The sequence below is a fragment of the Callithrix jacchus genome, chromosome 1 (assembly GCF_049354715.1).
Source record: "Callithrix jacchus isolate 240 chromosome 1, calJac240_pri, whole genome shotgun sequence".
Classification (NCBI taxonomy): Eukaryota; Metazoa; Chordata; class Mammalia; order Primates; family Cebidae; genus Callithrix; species Callithrix jacchus.
Window position 1 is genome coordinate 167,900,790 of NC_133502.1, and position 20,252 is coordinate 167,921,041.

Consider the following 20,252-nt stretch of genomic DNA (forward strand, 5'->3'; position numbering starts at 1 on the left):
ACACAGTAGGACTGGAAAACATAGGCTTCTATCTGCTACTAGGATGTTTCACTACCATGAAGAGTAACCTGAACTTAGTTTTTTGAGTATCAGGCAGACAGCCATTGTGCAGTCTGAAAATGGATATGGTATAATCTGACCCCAAAATTGGATGGAGATTTCAAAGTCAGATACACAAGGATGACTGAAGAGAAAAGACCCTGGCAGCAGGAAGGGCAGTGAAAAGCTCTGCAGGTACTCTAGACAGGAGTTGTCAATTTATCACAGGGAACACCCACCATTCCTTACCTGGGCCAGCAGTGCCCTGAATAATTTAACCTCTGACTACCTTCTCACCTCCTTTCCTGCTGCTGTACCCCTTACTCACTGTCCTCTAGACAGACTGGCCTCTGCTCTGATCCTATTAGGATGGTGCAAAAGTAATCTTTTTTGCCGAAAGGCAAAAACCTAATAGAATGCCTCAGAGTACCTAAATCTCAGGGTCTTTGCACTCACTTTTCTTTCTGCCTGCAATATTTCTCTCCTAATCACTCATATGGCTCAGTTCCTTATTACAACACAAGAGAGGTGTCCCAGTGTGGTGAAATTAAGCACATGCAGCCAGAGCTTCTTAGGGCCAAAGGAAAGGTTGAGAATAAGATTTGTGGACAGAGACCACACCAACCTACATGGGACCTAGCATACTACTGGCAAATATTAGGTATTCAATCAACATTTGATGCATTAGTACATGAATGGCACATTTTGTTGAGTTATTTCTAATGTTTTCATGCCTATTTTAAGAGGCAAGATGGAAAACAAGGAAAAATACTGGACCAGAGGCCAGAGCAGAGCTGGGGGCAGTGAGAGGAGGAGTGAAGCAAGCACACGCTATTATTTATGAAGCCTCATGTAGACCATTTTCCTCTCGCAATGAGTAGTGCTCATATTATGTGGTGTTACAAATGCTGGAACAATACCTTGTATTTATAGAGTGGCTGCCTCTGAGGGGCTCAGACCGTTTTATAGACAGGATCTCATTCATGCTGTCTCAGGTCTTCTATTCAATTACAGAATGGTTCATTGTTCCAAACGATGCAAACTATTTCTTTCAGATGCACTCTTAGAATTATCCATTCTCCTGTTACAGGTTCAAAGATTTACAAATCATCACCAAATGGCTCCAGAATTGCTACCGCAGGAAAGGAGGTGGGTGGAAATGGGAATGTTCTGAATTTGCAATTTATGAACCCTTCAAATATTAGGAAGTCACTTTCTGCATACCCATCTTAAAAACAAGGGAAAAGATACGCTATGGCTTTGTGGCCGCCATATAATGTGATAATAAAGGGAGGGGGAAAAGGATATTAATTTTTTATAATAGTAGCTAAAACTATAAAAATAAGAGTTAACCAGTGTGGCTAAGAGGCAGAATAATCATAATCATAATAAGCACAAAAGCCGAAAGTAATGTGGACATATTCCTGAGCTAAGGGTCACAAGAAGCAGGATCTTCATTTGCTCTGCTGTGAATTACTCTGTGACTTTAAACAAACGCTTAACTTCTCTGTGCCTTGGTTACCTTATCTGACAATGAGAATTGTTGAATTAGGTGCTCTCCAAGTTCCATTAAGGAGATTCCATGAGTCTGTGTGGTTCTGTTACCACCACAATCACCAGTACCCACATTACTGCTGCCTGATGTTTAACGTGGAACATAATGGATACCCAAAGTATTTACTGCATAGTAGATGGGTTTGTGTCTGTTAGTTTGCAAACTGAATTTGACTTAGTAAGCATTTGTTGAGTGTCTACTATGTCCTAGGCATAGACGTGATGCTGGGATATAGAAAAATATGAAAAACATAATCATCAAAATGTATGAAAAGCATGAAAGAAGTCAAAATGCTTGGCTCTGTGTCTTCCAGAGGCTTCCTGGAAGAGACGATATGATCTGAGTTTAAATGGATAACGTTCACCAGACCAGCTAGGAAAGGAAATAAGGGAAAGCCATTACAATCAGAGGGAAGAACATGTGAAAAGACACATAAGAATGAAAGAGACAGAGGAAATGTGGATAAATGTGAGGATGGATCAGTAAGAAGCCAGGATGGGAAAACAAATATAAATCACATGATTAAGATCAAAACCTGGCTTTGGGTCTCAGGTTTTGTCTTGCAGGCTATAGTTGCAGAGTTGATAGTATCAGACACTCGTGTTTGATTTTCAAAAGGAACATTGTAAGTTACCATATTTTTCGCTTCAAAAAAATGTGAATTACATGTTATTCTTGTTTCACAAATGGAGAAGTTGAGGTTCAGGCAAGATAAGGAACCTGTGCAGAACCAAATCGGTCTTATGCACTTCTAACAAACTCTTGAAATACAAGTTCACCAAAATCTACTCTCTTCTACCTATGTTATTTAACTTATTTTTTCTCTTTACACAGACCCCTTGTTCCAGCTGGTAAGTCACTTACCTATTCCTTGAGCACACAATGACATATTCCTTTTCTGCTCTTCCATCCATGCTGTTATTTTGATCTAGGATGTGCTACTCCTGTTCTTGTCCAGTTCGAATCCTACACATACTTTAACTCAAGCTCCACCTGCACTGGGAAACCATCCCTGGCTCTTTCAGAAGGACTACTGAACGGTATATTCAACAACCTCAAATGGAACACAGCTTCCATGTACTTTACATCATGCCAGGCAGTGGTCATTGTATGGTGAGCAAAAGACAATTCTTACCCTCAAATATATTTAGTCTAGTTTGAAAAGTGCTGTGTTTGAAATGTGTTTAGTTTAGTTTGAAATGTCTGCATTCTCCCAAAATTTATGTGTTGGAATGAATCCCCAATGCAATAGTATTAAGAGGTGGGGCCTTTCAAAGGTGACTAGGTCATAGGGGAGTCTTCTCTCATGAATGGTGTTAATGCCTTCATAAAAATGGTCTGAGGGAGCTTATTTATCACTTTCACTATGTGAAGACACAGCCAGAAGGCACCAGCGCTCAGCAATCAACAAACTGGCTGGTATGTTAGTCTTCAATTTTCCAGCCTCTGGAACTGTGAGTAATAATTTATTATTTATAAATTACCCAGTCTAAGGTATTTTGTTATAGTAACCCAAATGAACTAAGACAAGAAGATAGAAAGCAATCAATAGTCAGGTGTTAACCGAGTACCATGGCTCACACCTATAATCCCAGCAGCTCAGGAAGCTGAGGCAGGAGGCTCACTTGAGACTAGGAGGTCAAGAGCAGCCTGAGAAACAGAACAAGGCTTGATTTCTATTTTTTTTTATTAGCCAGATGTGGCATGCACCTGTAGCCCCAGCTACTCAGGAAACTGAGAGGGAAGAATCACTTAAACTCAGGAGTTTGAGGCTGCAGAGAGCTATGATTGCACCACTGCATTCTAGCCTAGGCAACAGAGAAAGACCCTAACTCACACAGCAAAAAAAAAAAAAAAAAAGTCATGTGTTCACAAATATGGGAACTGTTTTGAAAGAAGAGTTCAGGGTGGCAAGAATGGATAAGGAGAAAAGCACCCCAATGGCTCAAGTAAGGCTGCTGCTATGTGGAAATGATGTCCAAGCTAGGATCTGAAGGGTTAGAGAGTGAGTAGGGGTTAACTACATGGAGAGAGAGAGACAGAGAGAGAGAGAGAGAGAGAAGAGAGAGAGAGAGAGAGAGAAAGGGTAAAAGAGTGGCTTAGGCAGAGGACATACTCTGCCCAAAGCTCTCAGTGGAAGAGAACAGGATACTGAGGTTCTGTTCATCCATCAGGACACACAGGGGCAAGCAACCAGAAACTGACTCTGATTAAGTTTAAGCCACATGGAAAACCATTGGAAATATTTAGTTTCCAGCATCACTAGACAGGCCCAGCAAAGAAGGGTGCTCACAGCCAAAACCCATCAAGCCACATAAACGATCTGGTGAGGATACTACTGGCTCCATTGTTTTAACTTTGAACTCTATAGTTAGCACCATCGGTGCCCTCAGCACAGGGCTTGTGGTGCCACCTCCAACTTCTGTGTCACTAGCGCCCTGGAAAATAGGCAAATGTCATTGATGCCGTCATATTGGATTTTTTTTTTTCAGTTTTCTTTTCTTCTGTTCCTTGTACCATCAATCCTGGTCAGGTAATTCTAATTGGCCAAGAATTCTCTCATTCTTTGGATACCTGGGAAAGTTTATATGTGTTTTTTATTATTATTTGTTTTCAGCTTCTATAGTGGGAAGTGGGCTGTTTCCTATCAAGATTCATAAGGTGGAAAACTCCCGAGACATAGAAAGAGGATTCAGATGTGGGCACATGGCAACGCTGCTGGAGGATGAGAGTGCCCGTAAAATTCTCTAACTGTTTTAGTTGTGTTCATCTCATCCACTTCATTGACTTGTGATCTCCTTTGGGGAAGTGTTCGTGCTTTCTTCCTTCCTCGTAAGCTCAGCCATGACTGACGGTCCTGGCCACACACTCCCTGCTCAATAAATTCTTGTTGACTTCCATCTAGTTCATTCTGCAAAGGTCATTTCATTTGGCCTTAGCTGGGAGATGATTTTCAAATGTATAATATGAATAACTTGGCCCTGGAGTCAGTAACATCTGCAGATAATCATGTCATCTGGCCATGCAGAACCTCTGGGCATGGGGAAGTTTTCTGGGATATGAGCAGATATGAAATGGAAACTGCCACCTGATGTATCCTCATCACTTCTCAGGGGCTGATTCCCTCTAGGGCAGTAGAGGAGCTTGTGTCTTGAAAATACATTTGGACAATCTGCTATTAGGTAATGGTTACTTATGTGGAAAAGTTCCTTGAAAAATGTACAGTCTACACAGTCAGGTACAATGCCTTGCAGAAGGTAGTTTCTTCTCTCATTTTATTTTACAATGCTCTAGTGGAAGGAGTGCTGGATTAGAAACCAGAATATCTGAATTCAAGACCTGGTTTTGGGATAATAAGACATTAAACCTTGGTCTAGTCCCATTATATTGCAGATCCTCAGATTCCCTATCTATAAAGTGAGCAGGCTGATTTATTAGGTGTAAGCTGTGGTAAGCATCTGTTGTTTCCATTTTCTCAACTTTTCTATTTTTCTGGAAATAGTTCGTGCCTCTTCCTCTAGAATGATTTTTCTCAAACTTAAGCATATATCACAATTACATGGAGGGCTTGTTAAACCAGATTCCTGTATCCTCTTCCAAGGGTTTCTGATTTTGTAGGTTTGGGATAGGTCTTGAGAATTTGTACTTCAAGCTATTTCCCAGGGGATGTTGATATTACTGACTAGGGCCCACACTTTGAGAACCACTGCACTAGAAATCCACCCCTTCTTATTCTCAGTCCATGAGGTTCAGAGGCTAATTTCAGCCCTTGGCTTCAAGAGTGAGAACATGGCTGGGCATGGTGGCTCATACCTGTAATCTCAACACTTTGGAAGGCCAAGGCAGGTGGATCAGTTAAGATCAGGAGTTTGAGACCAGCCTGGCCAACATGGTGAAACCCTGACTCTATCAAAAATACAAAATTAGCCAGGCATGGTCACAGCACCTCTAATCTCAGCCTCTGTAGGCTGAGGAAGGAGAATCACTTGAACGCAGGAGGTGGAGGTTGCAGTGATTGCACCACTGTACTCCAGCCTGGGTGACAGAGCAGAACTCCATCTCAAAAACAAACAAACAAAAATACAAGAGTGAGAACATGAACCAGGCCCAGCTAATTAGTTTATTTCAACCACCCCTGGTCACCTGGTCACAGAGGATTACTGGGGAGGGTAGAAGACTCATATCAGACCCATTAACTTCAATATTTTAGCTGAAACATATCTTCCTGCTTGGGTTGCTTGGTGGGTAGAATGAAAACATGAAGCCACTGTGGACCAATCTACATCTACTGATGATTATACCAACAGAAGAAAACAGAGCTGAGACATTCAAGGCAGAAATTCCTGAAACTCCACTTGATCTCCTCCAGTCATCTTGAAGCATGTTCTGTGGGATCACACATTCTCTTTTTCACTTGAACTACTTGAGTTTCTTGTCACTGGTCACTTGCAACCAGATAATCCTAAATAATATGTATGCTTTTCAAAAACAGAGTCTGAATTTACTTCTTGAAAAAAAAAAAAAAACAAAACAAAAACTTCCGGCCGGGCGCGGTGGCTCACGCCTTTAATCCCAGCACTTTGGGAGGCCGAGGCGGGTGGATCACGAGGTCAGGAGATTGAGACCATCTTGGTCAACATGCTGAAACCCCATCTCTACTAAAAATACAAAAAATTAGCTGGACATGGTGGTGCGTGCCTGTAATCCCAGCTACCCAGGAGGCTGAGGCAGGAGAATTGCCTGAACCCAGGAGGCAGAGGTTGCAGTGAGCCGAGATCGCGCCATTGCACTCCAGTCTGGGTAACAAGAGCTAAACTCCGTCTCAAAAAAAAACCTTCCAAGAAGTTATACTCTGAGGCAATGAGCAGATAGAAAAATTTTGAAATAGAAATATAGTTCTTTCAAGAACTAGCTGGCTAGACAAGTTGAGAACAGCATTCCAAGAATGACCATGACAATTAGAGAAAGAATAGTAACTTTTACTGAGTATTTAATGAATACCAGAGCCTCTAATTAATTATTCACATTAATTATTTAACTTAATCCACGTAATGACCCTTGGAGGCAAATACAATCATAATCTCAGCTCATGATGAGGATACTCACCCTCACAGAAACTTGTCCATGGTTATTCAGTGAGTAACAGGCCAAGAAAGAGAGAGAGAGACAGAGAGAGTCAGAGAGCAGAGAGTCAGAGAGGAGAGAGAGAGGGGAGGGGAGAGAGAGAGAGAGAGAGAGAGAGAGAGAGAGAGAGAGAGAGTCAATCCAAAAGGCCTGACTTTAGAAGCCATATTCTGTCATCCTTGTGAGATCAGAAACCTTGATCTTTCATTTAAATTCAGACACTACACCATCTTGAGGACATGAGGATGATTCTTAGTTTAAACTAAGGAACAAATATAAAAGTGGGGGGCTCCTTTGAAAAAAAAAAGAATAAGACACCATTTTCCTTGGTCTCAGAGGATTGCAAAAGCCTCTAGTTGACTCCAAAATGGTAGAATAGTGCCAGAATAGTGCCAGTAGAGCTGTCGAGGGTCTAGCAGCAACTGTGTCTGTCTCTATGACTGACTGACTGTCTCCTCCTGCCTTAAACTCGGTGCAGCACCAGCTTTAGAAACTTCTGACGAGGGCACCCAATGGCAGCATGCCTGGGTCCTTGCCTGCCCTGATCTCAACAAACCCTGAAACTGCCCATTCATTGCAGTCCTCTTGTTATACTGAGAGCTGCCCCAGTGAATGCCTACCCAACTATCAGTATCCCTGGCAAGCCGGCCTTAAAGTTCCTGTGTCCCAAACAGAATTTTGTACGTCCTTCAAAGACATACCCAATGAATATTTTATTGGTTACCAATTTTTCAATCTCAAAAATATAGACTTAGATGGGTTGATTATATAGAAATTGATTTGTTTTGGTTTTTATAGCTTTTAGATCTTTTTAGTAATTCCCTTCAACTGCTCTACTCTTCCATTTTTATTCATTTGTATTTGCTCCAAGGTACAATGACATGTTAGTTTTCCTGTGTGCATGCATTGCAGGTGGTGGGGTTCAATCTGATATTGTCTGATCAATTCTTCTTTATTGCCTGATAGAAGAATCTCACTAACTTCCTAACTTGAATTTTTACCTCCATTCTACCCCACACACCTATACCATGTTTCATTCAGCTGCACTATCTTTCTGAAGCAAAGATTCCTATTATTCATTTGCTAAAATCCTGTCATCTACTCAGTTTCTTGAGTGTGACATATACATGCCCTTGCAAACTCTTTCTAAACTGCTCTTCCAGATTTGCTTCCTTGAAGCCACACCCTAACTGCACATTCAGCCTCAACTACACCATCCCTGGCCCATCCTGGGTAGACCACTGTTCTCTAGATTCAGTCTCTGTACCTCTGCTGAGGATTATTCCCTTAAGCCATTACAACCATCCTCCTAAATCTTTTCTTATCCAAACATGACCAATCCTTCAAGTTCCAGCCAAAAATCTTCTTCCTCCATGACATGTCCTCACATCCCCTTGGCTGGAGACAATACCACCTCCTCTGGACTTCCATAGCACTTTATTGCTCCTATCTTACAGCTCTGAGTCCTGTCTCTATTATAGTTATTTATAGATAGAAATCTTATCTCCTCCACTAGTCTATAAAACCTCTGAGTGCAGAATCCCTTTGTCATTCGTCAATATATTCCACACTGGACCTGGCTTAGTACCTTGTACATATTGGAAATTCATGTATCTAATAAGTAAGTAAAATGGGGAGTTCTGGAATGGGATCCTACCCCAAAGTGTCCCTCTCATTAGTTTGTCATATTGATGGAACTCTTACAGTGGGATCCTACCCCAAAGTGTCCCTCTCATTAGTTTGTCATATTGATGGAACTCTTACAGTGTAAGAACAGTTACCCTGGGAAGGCACCATGTGCCCATAGGGGGAGTATTTCATTAGATCATATTTATCAAATATCTCCATGGATGTGGCCAGTGACCAGGTGCTCTTGGAACAGTTAGGGACCCAGGCTGAAGCAGCCTCACATAGCAAGATTTCTTTTTAAACATAATGATTTATCTTTTAAAATCCATGTGCATTTTGAATTCTCTTCCACAAGATATAAATATTTAGTTTACGTATTTTATCCCAATGGTTAAATAAAATTGAACCTCATGCGTCTGCACCAGATCATATCCTGTGGCACTGAGCACCCTCTGGCTCCCCAATATAGATGATGTTATTCCTGACTGCAAGACACAGCTTTAAAGGATCTTTGTCATTAATGTATTTGTGTGAAGTAATGATTCAGCTCTTTTCTAGCTGAGGGAAGTGGGAAGACAATATGAGGCATGGGGGAAATAATAGAGGACAACTAGCATTGTGTTTCCTTGTGGGACAGAGTAAAACAGGTCTGGGGGAGACAAGCAGAGAAAATGCCCTTGGCATTTAAGACTAGCCATGGGGCCCTGAGATTGAAGGAGAGGAAAAGTGTCTGATTTGGTCAACAGTTATTCAGGGAAGGGTCCAGTTCTGTCTGCTTCTCTCCCTGTTGAAGTTGGCGGCACGATATAGGGAGGTCATCAATTCACTTTCTTATTGGAAGCTGAGCTAGCTTATCCAGAGCCTGGGGGCTGTCAGCACAAGATTGTTAATGAACATGTTTCCTGTAGATAATTATAGGAAAGGGAATATTGAAAGCACTTAAAACATTTCATTCTTTTTAATTCATTAATTATATTGCAATTATCCCATGCTCAGGAGCTGTTCAGGAGGCTGGATTCCAGCTATTCCTACAAGACTCCATGGGCAGAAAAGAGGGCTGAGGGCTTGGGGAGTGAGAGCCTGAAGAGAAAAGCTCAGAAAAGGTTAACTGTGCAAATACAGGAAGCTAATTGGAAACCTTGTAAACAAAATCCAGGTTAATAAGAGTTGAAAAGAACAACACATCTCTTTTATAATGATTATTACAATTATAATTGTTTTCCCACCTCCATCAAAATTGCTTGCATTTTGATAGTTTCACCATAAGCAACACACCATCTCCTGAAAACACCTGGCCTTGAAGTTGAATCAGAGGATTAGATTCAAGATGTGTCACATCTTATGGATGATTGTGGAATAATGGGGGCACAGGTCTAAATACCCCATCCTGTTCTGTCATATCCTAAACCTGCTATTGTTAGTAAGTAAATTGACATACCAGACCCCTACTGTGTGCCAGGAGTACAAGAATGACAGTGGTACAGATGAGGTCTCTGCCCTCATAGAACTTTCCATAAAAAATATGGTCCACTGAATAGGGAATAAAGATACAGGTGATGGGGAAAGTACAAGGAGCAGAGGAGTTCCCAGCATGGTCAGGAGGAGAGACAGTTAGAAGGGTCTCTGTGTGCTCTCTCTTCTGTACACAGACATCATATAAGTTGCAATACCCCCATGGACACAGGGAGGGGAGTACTAAACACTGGGGTCTATTGGGGGGAAAAGGGGAGGGCCAGTGGGAGGGGAGGGGGGGAGGGATAGCCAGGGGAGAAATGCCAAATGTGGGTGAAGGGGAGAAAGGAAGCAAAGCACACTGCCATGTGTGTACCTACGCAACTGTCTTGCATGTTCTGCTCATGTACCCCAAAACCTAAAATGCAATAAAAAATTTAAAAAAAAAAAGTTGCAATACCTCAAATCTTGATACTGTCAGACTTCATCCTCTGGCTTTTGGGAATATCAAGCTGCTTTTTCCCCAGTGATTCCATCTAGAAAATACTGATGGTGAGAGTGGAGAGGGGGGAAAGTTGCCCTCACATATAATTGAAGATATAGCCTGAACACTTTTTTAATCAGTTCACTATTTTTCCACCCTCTATTCCTGTCCCTCTGCTATTCATTGGTTCCTTCTTGTTCCAGTGGCCAATACCACTGCTAACTTCTTCCAAATTGCTAACCTCCATGCCACCCATTGATAATATGACCTCTGAATGCAAGGCATAGTATGAAAGGATCTGAGTCATTAATATATTTGTGTGAATTAATGACTCAGCTCTTTTCTAGCTGAGAGGAAAGGAAAGGCAATATGAGACATGGGGGACTTAACGGGGCCAATGAGTATTTCATTTCCATGTAGGACAGAGGAAGACAGGCAGACAAAGTATCCTTGGCATTTGAAACTAACCAGATTGCCCTAAGCCTGAAAGTATGTTTCTCACTGTCTCTATCATAGGACCTAGCTCACGGCACCCTTATGGTAGATGATAGACAATGTGGACCAGAGATGAGTCCATTCACTTATCTAGGCAAGGCCTGAAATGTGTTAGAAAGTCCAGCCAATATCAGCAAAAACACTTACAGCTGGCTCACAGTTGACGACAGTCACATGATAGAACCCAGCTGAGACCAAAGAAACCACGCAGCAAACCCTAGTTTAAATTGCTAATTTGTATAACCAGAAGCTAAATAAATGGCTGTTGTTTAGGCCATTACATGTTGGGGTGGTTTGTTATGCAGCAATAGCTAACTCATACAACACTTAACTATATTATAGATCAGTTCTATTTGAGCAAATCACTTTGAATACCTACTATGTTCCAAGTTACTGGAGACATCATAATAAGACACAGTACCTGTTTAGGGAAACTTATAAGCCAATACTTCTTAAGTGTACCTAAGCAATTAAAAAAAACACATAAGATTTTAACCTTTAATCTATGCAACACTACGGTGTCTACATTTAGGTCTCGGCATGGTCTCTAGAGTCCCTGAAAAATGTATTAAAATTTTGCATGTATGCGCCTACGTACATTTTTTGAAGAAAGAGCCCTTGGTTTTACATCATGTTCTCAAAAAGAATGAGGGCCCCAGAAGATGTTGAGACCCACTGTATGACAATGCTATCTAAACCTATTCACACTGCCCAAGACTCACACAGGAGTTCAATCTATTAAGGGGTACATTTCCTTGCTGACTCATCCTATCAGGAAGATGTCCTCAAAATGACATGCTGCCAGAGGCCACTGAGGTTTATATGTTGGATGATCAGAGTGCTATAAAAAGCTTACAACAGATAATGTTATCACTTTTTGTCTTATGGAGCAGAACCTTTGTATGATCCAAAGCACATTTGCTTTGAAAAATGACAAGCTTATCTGTGTCCTTCTTTTGCTCAGACCTACCTTAGGTTTGGTAAATCTTTTTCCCAGGGCAAGCATACACGTCCATCATTCCCCTAAGCCTCCTGCTTCTGATAACAAATGCCTCTCGCTTTAGCCAACAATGTAGAATATCTACACCACACCTTCTTGTTCAAGGATTTTATTGAAATCTATTTGACATTAAGAATCATACTAAACTTTGATATAACAGCTGATGTTTGGGGGGACAGTCCAATTGGTAGATGAATCCTCCCTTTCTCTAAATTATTGAAGTTTTCTGCATCATTATGTTAGATAAACAGAAGGAAAGAAAGAAATAGAGTGAAGGACAGCAGGTACCTTGGATATCTAGAACCATCTCTCATTCCCAGTTCTTTCATAATCTTGCAACTTTGATCAAAGCAATTCTCTCTCTGAGCTTAGGTTTTCTTATTTGTAAAGTTGCAACTCTAACTCATCTCCTGCTGTCATCACAAAGGTGCAGCTTAAGCAAAAAAATATGTGTGAAAATCCTTTAAAAATTTTAAAGTACCCCCAAATTTAAGGTTGGTCTCTTCTATACTGGGTTTCCGTGATTCACTTCAAGTCTTAGGCCTGATCCTATGTAATTCTACCAAAGTTTCACCTCCAGAGTGAATGATACCATATGTCATTTTAAATATCCTGTGGACAACATCACTTATAAAACCAACTCGTCTGAAGCCTTCCTTGACTGTCACTTAACAAATGGGGCGGCCCAGTGTTCAACTCCCACCACTCCCGTGCTTCTTTAGATTGTTGTGCTATAATCATCAGTTTTATTTCTACATTAATAGATTATATGAATTAGTGGTTCACAGTGTGACTTTGGAAAAACACTGCATGGGGTCAAATCCTGTAACAACCACTTCCTGACGATGTACATTTGTGCAAATCTTTTAACCTCCCTGTGCTTCAGTTTTTCTCATAGTAAAACTGGGAAGGTAATAGTATCAGTATTTCACACGGTTTGTAGAGGATTAAATAATTTAGTATGTAAAATAGTTAAAGTAGTTCCTAACACTTGGTGGAATGTGAATAGACCTCAATAATGAGTATTATTAGTTTTTAGATAGCTAATATTATTAGCTCATGCTGTGCCAACATGGGACCACCTTTGGTTGTGATAGTGGTGGAGATATTTGCTTGTTCGTTTCCATATCTTCAATACCTGCTGTTCGATAGGTTCTCAACAAATATTAAAAACAGGCATAGATAGTATGAATGAATGAATGATGTTGAGAAAAACCCTGGTTTAAGGCAGTATACATATTCCTAAGTTGGACTTTATTCAATCTCTAACTTCACCTGACACCTCTGAAACACACTGTTTACCTCTGTAATTCTCAATTTCCTCATCTATTAAATGACAGCAGTGGACTAGATAATAAGTAATAACCATTTCACATCCATAGACCTATAAAATGAGACTACAGGGTGAGAAGAAGATAGTTATTTTACCCAAAGTCTACTGATGGGACAGACAATTTACATATAGTATCATGTCAGATCTTTTCAGTGCATTATCAGATAAATGAGATTGCCTTTATTTTACAAACAGAAAAACTGATGAGGCCAGAGAGGTTAAGTAACTTTCCCAAGATCACATAGTCAGTAAGTTGTGAAGTAAGAACTCAACCCAGTTCTGACTAAAGTTAAAGGTCAATCATTTCCACTATTATCTTGAGATGCAAAATATAGAAGCAAAAATCTAGATATGTGTAACTCACACACATACTCCTCTTCCTGTCAAAGGGAAGCGGAGGCAGTATATGAGTACCTGCAGCGGACAGGTATCCTCAGAACAGGTGTCAGGAGAGCTGTCACTTGACAGACACATTTAGACATGTCAGCATCTGTGTTGGGATCCAGATGGGGAGACATTAAGCAGGAGAGACAGTAGCAGCTATAACATTAGGCTTGAGTTAATTGCTATTTTGGTGTCCTTATGGAAAGAAACAACCACTGTACATATTCATGCAGCAAATAGAATTTATAACAATTTCTTTGAGTTGGGAACCACTTGTCCCCTCCTCCCTGGAGCGAAGCCAATGTCTATATTTAACCCAGTGGGCTGGGTGGCATTGCATTTGGGTGATTATTTATAGATACCCTCATGCACAGTCTGCTGAAAAGCCACAGGGATTCTGCCGAGGCAAGGGAAAAGAATAGCTCCAGATGTGTGTGACTGCACGTGAATTCACGTCTGGTCCTTTGTTGGATAGGGATGTGTGGGAGCTCAAACATGCATGAGATCTTGGATGTCTCTGCCTGTCATTTTTATTCATAACTCTCAATATGAGGGATTTTATTTGAACATGTGGGTAGCTAGATCATAAAATCTTACAGTTGGAAGGAAATTTGGAGTCATTAGTCCAATCTCTAATCTGATATTTGAAGCTTCTGTATAGTATTCCCATTCAATAAATACTTATTGATTCCAATTCTAATTTTACTGTTCATCATTTCAGCAGAGTGATTAGAAACTTACACTGAGATCCACTCTAGGACTGCAAAGAGGACTGAACATCATTTCTGCCCTTACGTCCTGATTTTTAGTTGCAAAGATGACAAGTAGATAGAGATTTATAAGATAAAACAACTTAGAAGACAAATGATGTAATGGAAGAAATCACAGACCATGCATGATTGCTTGGCATACAGTATTTGGCACAGATAAGAGCTAACTAGTAGTCAATAGCAGCCAAGGTTAACATTCCCATTTTATTGATGTGGTTGATGAAAGCCTTACACCTGAGTCTTGAATATTAAGTTGGATTTCTCAAGACAGAAAAGAAGGTAAATAGAATAGCATGGAAGAATGAAACAATAGAATATTGTCAGGAAATGGTGAGAAAACCAGAGTAACTGAAATGTATTCTTCATGATTTAGATGCGACTAGAAAGCTAGATGAGGATTGTATTTGAGGGCCTTAAATATCATACTAAATAGTAATAAATTATTCACAATGATTTGATGAGCAAGGGAGTAATGACCTTTTTGTGTCTTAAAATATGCAAAAATGTCTTTATCAGTTGATATTATTCAAATTTTAGGATTTCATGGGGATGGTAAAGTTGCAGTCTGGAGCATTAGTGTGTCTGAGCCTCAGTTTTCATAACTGCAATGTAATTTGGGGCAGATATGCCCCCAAACAGTTTATAGTTTAGAAAGGATAAGACTACTAATATGGTTATAATGAAAGGCAAGTTAAAATTAATACAGTTAGATGCTGTAGAGGTCTTGTTTCACTAACATGTTGGTTAAATACTATAATTACAAAGGTATCTGCTATTATTATTAGCTACTTTTTATTGATCACTATATGAAAATTACTTGTCCAAAACACTTTACTAAGTGTTCACCGTTAATTTAATGTTAAAAACAATCCTATCATGCAAGTGTAGTTAATATTCATTTTGCAAATGAGATACAGTTCAGAAGAGCTAATTAACTGGCTCAAAGTTATACAGCTAGTAGAGTAGAGCCCAAGTGTTTCTGATTCCAAAGCCAGTATTTGCCACCAGTCACTATGCATATGGTGCACCTTTAAAGAGCAGAATGTTTCTCTGTATGGGCTGGGCAAGTTAGGAAAGGTGATAGGGATTGCTTACCTGTTCTCCTGTGGTCTCAAGTCTAAAGGTTCTTCACCCTTCCTGGAGCCTACCCTCCAGGTCATCAAAAGACTCAATTTTTCTCACTATGTCCCAGTCACTTTTTATTTATGCTGCTTGGGGAAGTTGTAGCCATGAATTTTATAGCCTATTTTTTTGAGTAAAGCAATGTTTACATGGTCACAGTAAAATATATACATATACCAACCTAATATTCAGGTTTATCGTAATGAAATCGAGTTAGCACACTTTTCAGTTACCTTAAAGTCACAAATGTGAAACATATCCGTCTCTGATGCCCATTGTTTTCTTTTTTAATATCTGAGGCTATATAGTTTTTCTTAGAACTCCATCTTCAAGTAACTGTGCAATTTTAAACCATTAACTTTAGTGAAATTAGTAGGTTTAATCGTTCTCTCTTTAAGCATTAAAGCATTACAATTTTAAGCATTTAAGCATTAATTTAAATTTCAGTAATTCTATATTCTGGCCCTGGACTAGGTGCCAGAAAGCATGGAAACCTGGAGAGATCATAGTCTCACTTTTCAAGGAATGCAGAAGCTACAGCAATAAACAAAATCTATCTGAGTTAAAATTTTAAGCAAACAATAACACAATACTGCACAAGTTAAATTCTCCAAAAATTCCTTAGTCAGCAGTTGCTGACCATGTGGAAGAAAGGATATCATTTAGCTAGGGTGGGTAGTTCAGAATGAGGTCAGGGAGGAGTTAGGGCTATGACCCTGATAAAAAACTTTGACCAACTTCATGGTTCTCTAGAATTATCCTTGATGATAAATCTATGTGCATAATAGTTGTTATATTTGCATACATTTCTATGGCCTCTGAAATTATATAGTATATATCAACACTTGCAGAAATACATAAACACATTAACAAGAAGTCAGAAGAATTTGATTCTATCACCAACATTGCCATTAATTCTGGTGACCATGAGCAAACAGCTAGACCTCTTTCTAAATTTCCTCACCTATAAGATAAAGACATCAAAGTGGAAATTCTCAAGTTTCCTTCTAGTTCAATATAATCATATGATTCTATATTTGAATAGCAAAGAAGGAAAATTGCACAAGAAAAAAATTCTACACCTCTACTAGCTGTATCTTTCTAGTGTAAAACCTTTTTGCTATAGCACAAACACAATGTTTTCATTCTGTCAAAAAAGAAAATCAATTTTTGAAATATGTCCTAAATGTTCATTAGGTTTCAATGAAAATATTATAAACGAATATCTAATGACAGTCTTGTCACCTATAAATAGCTTATAATTTCAGACAGGTGGAATTCTGGGATTTATGCAAATGAAAGGTAGGATCCTCTGTTATACTTTCTTGGTAAACCTCCAATATGCTGACTTAATAGCTACGTTGTACTGGAAAAAAAGAGAAGACACTCACATATATTATAAGAGATAATGAATTATTATTCTAAAAGGAGACTTGTTGTACTCATTTGCATATAATGTTTAATTTTTACCCAATGCTTCATTTTAATACATGAAAAAAGTGATCAAAAACTATCAAAATATGCTAATGAACTTTCTATCGCAAATATATTGTTGCCCTTGATTCTGGAGGTTTATTATTTAAAAAATTGAAATTTTTAATGATTAAGTGATTATTTTAATTAAAATAATATTGAAAATATTTATATACTTCTGAATTGGAAAAGACCTTAGGGATCATCTATCTAGTTAAAACTCCTTATTGCATAAAGGGCTATTGGGCCTCAGAGAGATGGATCAATTTACTAAGGGCCACAGCTAACTAGAAGCAAATACCAGAAGAGAACTCAGGATTCCTGCTATACAGTGTAGTGTATTTTTTTACTGGGCCACATTATCTCAGACAACCAGGTTTAGTGCTTATGTTTCAAATACTCAGAACTCTATTCAGTTTGGTGGTAGTTAACTACTTATAAGTTATTATAGGAATAATATAAAGGTTGAGGAATAGGGGATAAGACAGAGGCTACCAGATATGTAGACTAAAATAAAATGCAAAACTCTTTCATAAAAGAGTATTTCATAAACAACTATCATTCAATGATCATCTTCATGATTTGTGCTATTTTTAAATTATACTATTTGTTTTTCTTAGTTAAGTATATGCATGTTATAGAAGTACTTGACCATAGTAAGTGGAAACCCAAAAATAAAACACAATGGAAAAAAGTAATAATAATGAAAACATATTTGTTCATAATGGACCTTGCTGTGTCTTTGTTTTTAAAAAGAGTGGAGAAGTGGGGAGATTAGCTAGTATTAGAAATCGTAAAGATGTTAGCACCCAACTAAGATTTTTTTCCCTTGACATTTAAAAATAATTGAAAAGGAAATGACTTTCTCACAATATGATTCAGTGTCTTCAGTGTCCTGTCCCATCTAAATCACCTCCTAGCCCATCGGTGGTATGCATCTCACACTTTGGGAAATGCTGAGCTAGAATAAGACATCTCAGTTATTGAGGCCTCTAACATATTTCCGACCAAGGAACCATGCACCAGGGAAACTGAAAGAAATTTCAGCAATCATCCAAATAACATAATACAGTAATAAAGTTACAAATGCTGGAAATAGCAGCCTGGTCTGTACCTTGCCATTTAACTGTAAGGAAAGTGAATTAATTGCTCTGAGTCTCAGTTTCCTTATCTGTAAAATAGTGATAATAATGTAACCTGTCTCAAAGCGTTGCTGTAAAATTATCCGAGAAAACATGTAACAAAAATGTAAACATTTACTGAATATATTGTGTCAAGGTTTACATTTATGATATACTGAATCCTTGCAAAGTCTGTTAAAGATAGACATTATTAATCTCATTTTACACTTTAGAAAACTGCAGCATAGGACATTTTGATTACCCCAAGCTGGTATGTGGCTGAACAGGAATTAAATCTTATGTTTTCTTATCTCTAGTTTATACTTTCTTAGCAATTATGCTTTAGACATGCAGATACAATGGTTAGGGAAAAAGAGGATATCTCAGATGGATGGGACACCACAAGCAAAAATGTCTACATATAAGACTGAGAGAGGTAGCAGAGGTTCTTTAGTTTGATCATTGCATTAGTTAGCTACTGCTGCAAACATAATGCATAGCAAAACATTTCGAAATTCAGTGTCTTACAACAACAGCTTTTTCCTTTCCATTCACACTCCAGATTTTGTGTTTGGTGCATGTCAATGCTACATGTGTTGGCATTCTCCTTGGGTTACCAGCTACTCAGATCTGTTCTCAGGGTGGGTGACAGAAGCTCGAGAACAAACCAAATTGCACGTGCACATTTAAGATCTCACCTTCCACTAGCTACAGCAAAGCACACAGCCAACCTCAAAATGGAGCTGGATATGATACTTTACCCCATTGGGAAAAGAGAGGAGAATAAATATTTTGGAAAATATTTTAGTCTATCACCCTTATGATGGAGACTCTATCAAGAGGAGTAATGAAAAAGATCCCTCAAAAAACAAATTGGTGTCTGATTGTGGAGTACCTACATGCCAAAACATATGAATATAATTCTATAAGCCACACGGAGCCACTGAAGTTTTCAGCAGGAAGTTTGACTCTCACATATTCTATTTCATTTCCTTAGAGATCCTTTGTTAACCTGTGTTAATACAGTGTTAGTAATGGCAATTGTAAACTAATGGTAATGCATAGACAGAGAACATTGGAACCTGAAGCACCTTAACTGGAAATGTTCAACAATGGTGGAGAGGTCAAATATGGTAGCAAGTTTTCAGGGTATAAATAGAAAGGGAGATACCTCTCAAAGTTCATGGGCTGGTGACTATCTGTCTATGCAGTTAGGTAACAGAACTATGAGACTAGGGAATGGGGAAGGGGATATGTTTTTTACTATATAAGACCATTGAGAGCCTTTGAATGTTGCGCCACATGCATACATTGCTCAATAAAAGATGAATTTAAAGTGATTTCCCCAAAAGTAGAATTTTTTAAAAAGATTCAATAGCCTACCATGGAATACATGATTGGGCTGCTTAATCTTTTTTCCCATATGTCAGGTATTGTAAGCAGGGTAAAGAAATGCTTTTCTTCCTTCTGCTTAGAAAGAGAAAGGTAGAACCCCCCATTTACATGTTATGGTATCTTCCCTTTCCACATGAGAAGAGTCTCTGGATACATAGCAGCTACAAGAGATTTTATTAGTATCCCCAATTAGTCACCTTCCTTGAATACATACCTTTTGCCAAATGATTTTTTTTCTTACATCTTTCCACTAAAGGCAGAGTACACTCTGCCACCCCTTAAATTTGGGCCAAGCCTTATGACTGGTTTGGACAATGGACTAGGGGTGGAAACGACAGGGTGCCAGCTCTGAGTCTAGGCTTTAAGATTTGTCTCATGTTTCCATTTGCTTTGCAGCACCCCTGCCAGTTTCATGAGAAGAATACACCTACACCTGGCTAACCTGTTGGTCCAAGGCAAGAAGTACATGGAGCCGACCTTACCCAACTTGTAGCTTTGAACCACCTAGATGGGCCCAGCTGAGATCAGCAGAGCTATTAATATATGATAAATAAGTGGTTATTGCATGGTTTCTGAAATGTGTGGTTTCTTGAAATGCAGCAATTGGTGACTGTTACAACAATAAAATTGGATACATATTTGATGCAGGTACTGCTTTCCAAATTGTATGGCCTGGGTGACTTCTTGTCCTCTCCTAAAGGAAGAAAACATGCTGACCCCTACTACGATCCTATACTATGTCACACACAGAGCTAAAGGCTTGATATGTATTTTATCTTTTGATGCTCACAAAATCCTATAAGAGAAGCACCAATATGTCCCCTTTTACAAGAGAGGAAATAGAGACTCAAACAAATAAACAATTTTCTGAAGTTT

General features: G+C 39.0%; 1 long non-coding RNA gene across 2 annotated transcripts; it reads left to right on the forward strand.

Moving 5' to 3' along the window:
- The first annotated feature begins 1,628 nt into the window (after positions 1–1,628).
- Positions 1,629–20,014, forward strand: LOC144579503 (uncharacterized). Of its 2 annotated transcripts, none has more exons than XR_013527211.1 (3): positions 1,629–1,712; positions 2,527–2,707; positions 19,773–20,014. It is a non-coding gene; the product is annotated as an uncharacterized LOC144579503 (long non-coding RNA). The 2 variants fall into 2 exon arrangements; XR_013527214.1 differs by having other exon boundaries at positions 1,646–1,734.
- The last annotated feature ends 238 nt before the right edge of the window (positions 20,015–20,252 follow it).